Genomic DNA, 10,878 nt, shown 5'->3' with positions numbered 1-10,878 from the left:
ATTTTACTTGCATTGAGAAGTCCTTGGAGGGTTTATAATTAGGGGGGTACACGATTATATGTTTAAATATATCAATTCAACTGCTCTGTGGATAAGAGATTATAGGAGCAAGAGAGGAAGCAGGGAGGCCAGCTAAGAGTATTAATGTTGTCGAGGTTATAAATAATTGGGGCTTGGATTACAGTGGTATTAATACTAAACGCTTATAAAATGGTTACAGTATACCAAGCACTGCTTCAAGTGTTTTAAATATAGCAATGCTGAATCCTTATAACTACCCTATGAGGAAGGTATTGTCATGATCCCATTTTACAGGTGAGATAACTGAGGTATAGGAAACTTAAAGGTCTTGGCCATAGCCATTAAGTAGCAGAGCTGGAATTCAAACACAGACAGGCCAGCTCTAGCATGTGTGTTCTCAACTGTCCCTCAGTTATGGTAGTAACAGTGGAAATGGAGAAACATGGACAGGGTATTAGTTTCCTATCAATGCTGTAACAAATTATCACAAACTTAGTGGTTTAAATGACACAAATATATTATGTCACAATTTATTGTCTTACACTGCTGGAAGTTAGGAATCCAAAATCAGTTTCAATAGATGAAATCAAGGGGTCAGCAAGTCTGCATTCCTCAGAGGCTCTTGGGGAGTATCCCTTTCCTTGCCTTTTCCAGTTTTTAGAGGTTATCCTCATTTCTTGGCTCATGGCCCTACTCACATAGCCTTGTATCACCACCCTGATTGTCTTCTCTCTCTCTGATCTATTATCCTCCTGCCTTCCTTTTATAAGGGCCCTCGTGATGACATGGGACCCACCTGGATAATCCAGGATAGTCTTCTGCTCTCAAGATCCTTAACTTAATCATATCTGCAAGGTTCCTTTACCATGTATGGTGCCATATTCACAGGTTCTGGAGATTATAATGTGGGCATTTTGGGGGACCATTATGCAGCCTACCACAGAGGGGTTTGGAATACATTTCAAAGATAGTGCCAAGAAGATTTTGCTGACCAGTTTGTTGTCGGGTATGAGAGAAGAATTAAAAAATCAAGAAATTTTCCTAAATTTTATTTAGCTTGAGCAATTGGCTAGATGATGGTACCATTATCAGAATGGACCAAATACTAGGTGAAGAACAGTTTTATAAAGATAAAATGAAGAGTTCAGTTTTGGCCATGGTAAGTCTGAGTTGCTAAATTGGTACATTGAGATCTCAAGCAGTTAGTTACATGGTGGAAATTGCCTATACAAGACTTGAATGTAGTGGAAGGGACAGGGCAAGAGGGAAGAGTTTAGGGATTAGCATTTTTGTTATTTAAAACCAGAGAATGGGTTGAGATTATCATGGAAGGGGGCATAGCTAGAGAAGAGACCCAAAGACTGGTCCCTGGAGCACTGACCTCTAAAAAATATTTAGAGGTCAAGTAGAGGAACGGGAGTCAGTAAAGGAGACTGGGCAGGAGGGCAAGAAGGTGAGCAGTTATGAGGCCAAGAAGGTCAAAAAGAGGGCAAGAAGGTCAAGAAAATGAAAGAAATACCAGGAAAGTGTGATGATAGGTAATCCAAGAAAATTTATGATAGAAATTGTTAAGTATCCACCAAAATCCATTCTCTCCTTCTCCAGTAGAGTCGGAGTAGTAGCTGGGCACATGTCCAAAGATTGAAAAACTATTTCTAAGCTGCCATTGCACCAATATGTGGCCATGTGACTAAATCCTCATAAACGTAATGTGGTCAGAATAACATGTACCATTCCAAACTGTATCCTTACCACATTGCACATACACACGTCCATGCTCTTTACCCAACTCCCATCATTCAGACAAGGAGAAGAAAATATGGAATGGTAGAGAAACAAAATGGGGAGCACAGCAACCCTCATACCTGGATGGTTACATTACAGAGACATGAACGTCTTTATTCTTTAAGACGCAGTATTGTTAATGCTCTTTGTTATTTAAGGCACTATGTATCGTATATCATTGTGATTTTAATTTGCATTTTCTAATGATTATTATGACTAACAACAATGACACCTATTTGCCATCCATATAATTTTTTGGTGAAGTATCTCCTTATATCTTTTGCCCATTTCAATTAGGTTGTTTTTTTTCTTATTGAGTTTTGGGAGTTCTTTATATAATCAATGTGTTGAATTTTGTCAAAAACCTTTTCAATATCTATTGAGGTGATCATTTTTTTAAAATTTAGTCTATTAACATCGTGAATTATTTTTAATTATTTTTAAATGTTGAATCAGTCTTGCTTTCCTGGGATAAATTTGGTCATGATACATTAACCTTTCTATATATCACTGGTCTCAATTTGCTAATATTTTGTTGAGGATCTTTGTATCTACATTCATGAGGGATATTGGCTTGTAGTTTTTTTGTCTTATTGTGTCTTTGTTTATTTTTGATATTAGAGTAACAATGATCTCATAAAATGAGTTGGGGAGTCTTTCTTCCTTTCTGTTTTTCAGTAGAGATTGTTTCAAATTTGTATTATTTCTTCATTAAATGTTTGATAGAATTAACCAGTGAAATCAGCCAAGCTTGGAACATTCTTCATATAAGGCTTTTTAAATACAAAGTCAATTTCTGTAATAGATGTAGGATTATTCAGGTGATTTATTTGATCACAAATGAGTTTCACTAGTTTATGTCTTTTCAGGGATCAGTCCATTTAATCTAAATTGTTGAATTTATGGGCATAGAGTTGCTTTTTGTATTCCCCTATATCCTTTTAACGTCTGTGGGGTCAGGAGCGATATTTTCATTTCATTCCTGATGTTGTTAAATTGTAATGACTACTTTAGCTGCATCCAACAAATTTTGTTATGCTGTTTTGATTGATTTTTTTTTTTCAGTTTAAAGTATTTTAAATTTCCTCAAGACTTCCTAGGTTATTTAGAAGTATGTTGTTTAATTTCCAAATATTTGGGGTGCATTTTCAGATCTTTCTGTCATTAATATCTAGTTTAATTCCTTTATAATCTGAGAACATCCTTTGTATGTTTTCCATTATGTGAAATTCATTAATGCTTGTTTTATGGCTCAGAATATAATCTATCTTGGTGCATGTTCCATGTGCAATTGAAAAAAAAATGTATATTTTACTGTTATTGTAACTGTTGAGTTTTACGCAGCTTCAAGTCAAAAGTCTTCCAAGCATTAAAATTGCTCAGCATGTTGGTACAAAACCATAAAGACAAAAATGCATACCTTCTTGTTTAAGGCTATACTTACTGAAGGAACAGGTATAATTAGTGAAGGAATGCTACAATTCAGGAAAAAGAAAAGATGCTCCTCTCAAAACCTACCCAGTTGCTGGAAAGTTGATTCTGAATCATGGCAACTCCATGTGTCAGAGTAGAACCATGCTCAATAGGGTTTTCAATGGCTGATTTTTTGGAAGTAGATCACCAGGCCTTCTTCTGAGGTGTCTCTGAGTGGACTTGAACCCCCAACCTTTTGGTTAGCAGCCAAAGCTGTTAACCATTTGCACCACTCAGAGACACCCCTCTGAAAATGGCAGTCTCTGTGATTCCGTTATGTTTTGCCTACAACTTAACCTGACACTGTGTCTTGCACAAGGCCCTGGGATCAACTCTAACCTGAAGCAGTGGTAGCATTTAAGCCATTTTAGATGTCACTAATTCTGAGCATCTGATAATCTTCGTTGTCACACAGTGCTTCTAGGAACCCTAAGTTCTGCTAGTGGCCCACTTTGCTGAGACTCCATGACCACAGCACCCCACAACAGGACCCCAAGTAAATCCTTGATGATAAAGTAAGAGGGTGGGCTTTTCATCCAGAAATTGTGATGTCTCCAGTCAAGTAATTAACTTGGCAAAGCCCTCTCTGCTTTAGGAACTACAGCCTCTCTGGGCAACAGACAGCATTTTAGAGTAATACATCTGGAAATTCATAAGCACAAAAACACTCCTATTTCAGTTGTTATAGAAAGCCCAGGCTTGAAACTGTGGAAAAAAATTTCTTGCTTTAGTCGGCTTGCTGCTTACTGCACTTCTGGTGGAAGAAATGTCATGGAGATGTCAAATGGGGAGGACAAACTAGGACACAGTACACCCCCGTTGCCACTGAGTCGATTCTGACTCAACGGCCCTTAGGACAGAGTAGAAATCTCCCATAGGGTTTTTAAGGAGCAGCTGGTAGATTTGAACTGCTGACCTTTTGGTTAGTAGCTGAACTTTTAACTATTGCACCACCAAAGCTTGCGGACACAGTATAAAACCCATTGCCTTCAAGATGATTCCGACTCATAGCAACCCTATAGGACAGAGTAGAACTGCCCCGTAGAGTTTCCAAGGAGTGCCTGGTGGATTTGAACTGCTCACCTTTTGGTTAGCAGCTATAGCTCTTAACCACTGTGCCACCAGGGTTTCTGGACACAGTATAGTCACCTCTAATAGTTCTTGTGAAGAATAAAAATGAGACTACATCAGTATGACAGAGTAATACTTAGCTAGTTGATTATTTTTTAGACATCTTTTTTTTTTATTATTCCCACATTATACCAATTTCAAGAATATCAAGAAGTTAACATTTATATTTGCATTCTGGCTCTTTGAGCCATTTTGTATAAAAATGTGGTGGTTGTCATTTTTGACGTTAGTCTGCTTATGGGTACTTTTAGGATAAGCTAGCTTTTTTGTGATAAACTATATTACTTTGATTCGCAATGAATTTATCTAATATTTTCTTAGTGCATTTTATATACTCAACCCAGAAAGTCTCTTGGAAGTAATTTTAGAGTCGATGGCACTGGGGTTTTATGTGAAAAAGTATTTGTTTTTATTTGCCTGAAAATGACTGGTCTGATTGGCTTTTTTTTTTTTTTTTTGACAGAATTAACTGGAAGTTTTGGCATCATGTGGATGAAGTCAGAATTTACCCAACAACCTAGAAGAGCAGCATTACCTTTTCCTTCTGGGGTAAAATTATGAGCTTCTAGTGTCCAAGAGATTTTTTAATTTCTCCAGCCAGGAACCATCAGACAAATGGAGATAGTGGTTCACATTAGACCTTCTTGGAAGAGAGAGTGAGCCTTCCTCACTGCTAACTCTGTTGGTTGCACACGGGCCAAGTTCAGATTGAAGACCTATTAGTCACGTCTGACAGAAGAGCACACACTGTATCCTTGGCCTCCAGAATGATGTATAGGCATCTGATATGCTATTTGTTCCCCCTGACAATTCTCAGCACCTACCTTCTACCCAGGGTTGAATAATTAAGGATCCATGGGTTGGGGGTGCCAGTTATTCAAGTGATGGATTTGCCTTAAACCCCAGGATCAGCAGGACCTAATGAGTCAGCCAGTGGAGGCATGCCCCAGTTAGAGACAGAGCTCTTGGCTGCCAGCTAAACCACGTGCTGTTCCTCCTGCCTGAACAGCAAGGCTTGGGCAAATGCCTCATAAAAACCAAGGACAGCTAGAACTGGGGAGTTAGGTGTACTTGAAGGCCCTCATGATCATTTTTTTCCCCTTTTAAACTCCGCTCAGCATTTGTGACCCCAGTTTCTCCTGGACACGGATTCGGAAGAGATGAAAGGCAGTGGGATTTTCACCAGCAGGGTAAATAAATGAGGACTTCACTTAGAAAAAGACAACCTCTCCTTGGCTTTGCCAGCATGGCTTCAGGGCATTCAGTGTTAAATTGAAAGACAGCACAAACAATGCTGAAAAGATGAGTGAGAACATCCTGGATAAGCAAGGCTTCTTTTAAATGTACGGAAAGTTTCTCATGAAAGAGTCCACCAGAAGGGAAACACTTCTCAAATAGGCCCACATTGTCTGTCCTATGGCACTGAACCTTTTTTATATACATCCATATATTTACTTATTTGTGGGGAACGCTGAAACCACAGAGTTCCTGTTTGCTCTGTTTCTTAGGGATAAAGTTATTCTGTGGTCAGAGACACCTAAGACCATTAGGCACGCACACTACAAATCTGAAGAAGGGCTATTTACCCGAGCTTCCAGGAAAAATATTGACAAGGCAGTAAAAATACTTTCCTTGATTACTCAGCCTTGTATTTTAAACCTAAAATTACAGGAACTTTTCTCTTTTAGTCATTTATTTTTAGAGTCCCTATTTTTCCACCTTTTGGGGTTTTTTGGCTCACCTTTTAAACATAGGCTATTTATACTGACTCTGCAAATCGAGGAATAGTAAAGCCTATGAAGTGTTGTCACCATTTTCCTCTGACTAGTTTTCAAGCTACTTGGGGACAAGTGAAACTTAGCTTCTGGAGATAAAGGAAAAAGGAAAGCTCGTTACAAGATTGAAAGAAACGAGAAAGTCCTTTAGTGCTGGCTTTAAAGACCATGCCTTATTTCTCTATCTTTTGATCAAAGGTCAGAAATAGTTATAAATCTGAGTAGGGGGTAGGGATGAGTCTGACTTCATCCATGTCAGAGGGACCTCACTTGATTCAACCAACCATGATGTTCTGGGAACATGAGGTCCAGATCTATTGACCTCAATCTAGCTGGAATGTGCCCGGCTACTCTAATGCATAGTAAACATGATGAAGAGTTGACAATACTTAAGCACAATGAGGAGCATCCATTGAACCTTGACTAAGTGACACTCGCCATTCATAGTACCTCAAAAGCTTTATCTTATTTACTTCTCATCACAACCATCCGCTACCCTTAACGTCATCCCCACTTATGACAGAGGAAACAAAGATTCAGAGAGGTTAATTTCCCTGCCCTCACACAGCTAGCTAATGCGGGAACCAGGATTTAAAACCTAAACCTCAACTTAGCAATTTACCACTTGCTAAATATCCCCCCATCCCATCATCTCCATTCATTACCTGGTCTCATTTTTATTCATTGCACCATCTGAAGCTAGAGTATATGTTTATTTGATTCCTTCAGTATTATTTGTCACTTTCACCAGGTTATAAACTACGAGAGGGCAAGGGGCTTCTCTCTGCATCTCTGACATGGAGATGAAGGCTGGGCACAGAGGAGGTGCTCAAACATGATTTTATTATTGAGTGAATAAATTGAAGATGTGTCAGTCAACTTGCATTTATTTTTATTTACCTAGTTATTATGTCACAACAGTCAATGTTTATTTCTCTCCAACCTCAAATTGACAGGGTTTCCTTTTCTCTCCCTAAATCGAGAAAGTCAGATGAGACTGGTCAAAGTTTGAGAAAATTGTTCACAAAAACCCTATCAATGATGCTGAGTTCTACCTTTGCATTTCTGCTGAAAATAGATAGATAGATAGGTAGACAGATAGAGAGATGATAGATAGACAGATAGATAGATGATAGATAGATAGGTGACAGATAGATGATAGATTAGATAGATAGGTGATAGATAGATGATAGATGAGATAGATAGATGATAGATAGATAGATAGATAGATAGATAGATAGATAGATAGATAGATAGATAGATAGATAGATAGATAGATAGATAGATAGATAGATAGATAGATAGATAGACAGACAGACAGACAAGATAGATAGATAGACAGATAGCCAGAGAAGTAGAGAGGTAGATAGATAGATAGCTGCCATCGAGTCAACTCCAACTCACGGTGAGCTTATGTACAACAGAAAGAAATGTTGCCCAGTCCTGTATCATCCTCATCATCTTTGCATGTTCACGTGCATTATGCAGCTCTTGTCCCAGTGCGTCTCCCTCGCCCTCCCTGGCTCTCTACTTCACCCGTCATGATGTCCCCCTCCAGCAATTGATCCCTTGATATGTCCAAGGCAAATAAATTGGACAATATTTTATTTTAATCCATAAAGCTTTCATTGGCTGATTTTTGGAAGTAGATTTCTAGGCCTTACTTCCTAGTATGTCTTAGTCTGGAAGCTCTGCTGAAACTTATTCACCATGGGTGATGATATTGTTATTTGAAATACCAGCTGCATAGTTTACAATATCATGGCAACATGCAAGCCAGCACAGTACGACAGACTGATAGGCTGACTGGTGGTGGCTGCTGAAAACAGCCTGATCATTTTCAGAATGAATAAATTCATCGTGTCTGTATTGTCAGCTTTTGCTGAGTCCTCTCAATGGTTAAGTCTTGTACTGTATTTTAACATGCTTGCCTGGGGCACCTTATAGTGCTTCTGCTTCTTCAACCTGCCAGTCTACATTTTATGTATTATTGTGTTTGCCTGTTTTCTATCCTGCCATAAGAATCCATACATTGTGGCAAGTAGCCCCCCAGAATATACACAAAACTTCAATTAAGATAAGAGAACAATTGGGCTGCCCGGCAAAGAAACACAGCCCCTTCTGGAATGTGTAACTGCTGCTCAGGAGAGAGAGATGGGTTGTGTTAGGAGGAAAAGGGTTGCTGCTTAACGTTGGAGCTCCAAGGAAAGGCTTGTGTAAAATGAGCCAATGCCTCATTAGCAGTTGGAGGTTTAGGTATGTTGTGGATCACTCAGCTGAAACTTTAACTCCCAAACCTCAGAATTTTGTTTGAAAGAGGCCTGAGAGGTCAGACCCCCTGTTTGCTATCATCCAACATAATGTCAGCCCATCGCCCCTCACTAGTAGCTGGAGTGTGCTTGGAGAATGCCAAGCTTGCACAACGCCATCAGGAAAGCACAACTGCTGTAGCAAGAATGAAATGCAAGCATGTAATTCATTCCAGTGATAAGTAGATGACTCTGGAGTTGTCATTGTTTGAGGAAGAGTTGACTATACTTAAATAACGTCAAAGAACATGTACTGAACATTTACCATGTGACACATACCATCTGAACATGCTCTGAAAGGAAGGCTCTCTCTCTCTTTTATGTCTCATTACAACTTTTTGATACTTTTATCACCATTCTCATTTACAGCACAGGAAACAAAAGATTCAGAAAGGCTAATTTCCCTGCCCTCACACGGATAGTTTATGGAGGAGCCAGGAATTAAAACCAAAAGGCTTCCCTCAGAGCCACGTAAGGACATGTTGAGTCCTTAAAATGGCTGAGCAGTTGTCTGTATCACCTGTAAAGTACCTTACTGAAATGAGTCTTTTTCATTCAGCTTCTAAGGTTTAGCTATTTCCTATTTTTGAGTCCACATTTATTATCATTTCTATGAGAAACCTCAGAGGTCCCATTTCTGGCTCAGGAAAGGGTTAATACACTCTACCCAAAAGTCTCCCACTACTGGACTTCAACCATTTTTCAAAATATAGCATGGTCTGTTTATTAGTCTGCTGTGTATCATTAAAGGAAACCCACAGCCCAACAGTTAGCTGAACACCAGCCACTTGGTGATGAAGTGATCTTGACCTCCTCTCCCCTCAAGCCCTTGGTCTTGACCAGTTCCCAGAACCCAAGGTTCGGCTGTGAAATTGTATGGATGAGGATGTTTCAGTAGCCTGTCTTGGAGTCCCTGATGGTGCAAATGGCTAGTGCCCTTGGTTGCTAAACAAAAGGTTGGAAGTATGAGTCTACCCAGAGTTGCCTCAGGAGAAAGGGTTGGTGATTTACTTCTGAAAATCAGCCATTGAAAACGCTGTGGAGCACAGTTTTACACTGACACACATGGGCTCGCTATGAGAAATTAAATGCTCCTCTCTGATATGTCTCTTGATATCCAATCACCAAGTTAAAAAAGAAAAAAAGTTTCTAGGTCAAAATAAGTGAAGTTTTTTGAGTAGCTGAATGTATTTTTTATGCAGATTCTATGACTTGAGAAATGTTGGTATGAGACCTTTACTTCAATATACCCTCTTCGTGCCTCTGCCAAATTCCTTTAGAGCTTCATGCCTTCGTGATCATTTGCTTATTGCTTGGGGAATCAACCTGCATATGTTCCTTGCAGGGGTAACACAGTAGGCTGTTGTCAATCTCTAACATCCTCTTGTGATTTAGTTAATCATGAAGGAATGGGTCACAGGCTAATTGAAGTCTGGTCTGCAGAAGGAAGGGTGTATACTTACAATGGAATATTATTCAGCTATTAAAAAAATGAAGTTATGATACATGCCACTATGTGAGTGAACCTTGAAAATAATATTTTAAGTGAAGTAAGGCAGCCACAAAAGGACAAATATTGTATGATCTCACTTACATAAAATATCTAGAATAGGTAAATTCATCAAGACATAAGAAGACCAGTGGTTACTAGAGGATGGGGGAGGGGTAACCAGGGAGATTTTAAAAAACACACAGAAAATTTATTGAAAAATTTATAATGATACTGTCTTAGCTACTGAGTGCAGCTATAACAGAAATACCACAAGTTGATGACTTTAACCAACAGAAATTTATTCTCTCACAGTTTAGGAGGCTAGAAGTCCAAATTCAGGGCACCAGCTCCAGGGGAAAACTTTCCTTTTCTGTCAGATCTGGAGGAAAGTCCTTGTCATCAATCTTCCCCTGATCTAGGAATTTCTTAGTGTAGGGAACCTGGGTCTAAGGGAAGCACTGTGCTCCTAGCTCTTCTTGCTTGGTGGTAATGAGGTCCCCCTCTCTCTGCTTGCTTATTTCTCCTTTGATCTCTTGTAAGATAAAAGGTGATGCACAACACACCCCCAGAGAAACGGCACTTCCATTGGATTAGGGCTGTGACCTGAGGAAGGCATTGCATCCCATCCTAATCCTTTTTAACATAACCTGACCTTGCTTCATTAACCACAACAGAAATTAGGATTTACAACACATAGGAGATTACATCAGACCACAAAATGAAGGACAACCAAATAATACTGGGAACTATGGCCTAGACAAATTGACACATATTTTGGGGGGACACTATACAATCCATGATGGATACCTATAGAGTGGCAGAGTAGAGCTTGGGCTGAAATTAGGCAACATTTAAGTGAGATATGAGGTAACATATGGATGAAGAATCATGA

Source organism: Elephas maximus, chromosome 24, assembly GCF_024166365.1.
Source record: "Elephas maximus indicus isolate mEleMax1 chromosome 24, mEleMax1 primary haplotype, whole genome shotgun sequence".
NCBI lineage: Eukaryota > Metazoa > Chordata > Mammalia > Proboscidea > Elephantidae > Elephas > Elephas maximus.
The sequence above is the reverse complement of the archived record's forward strand: the minus strand, read 5'-3'. Positions refer to the sequence as shown.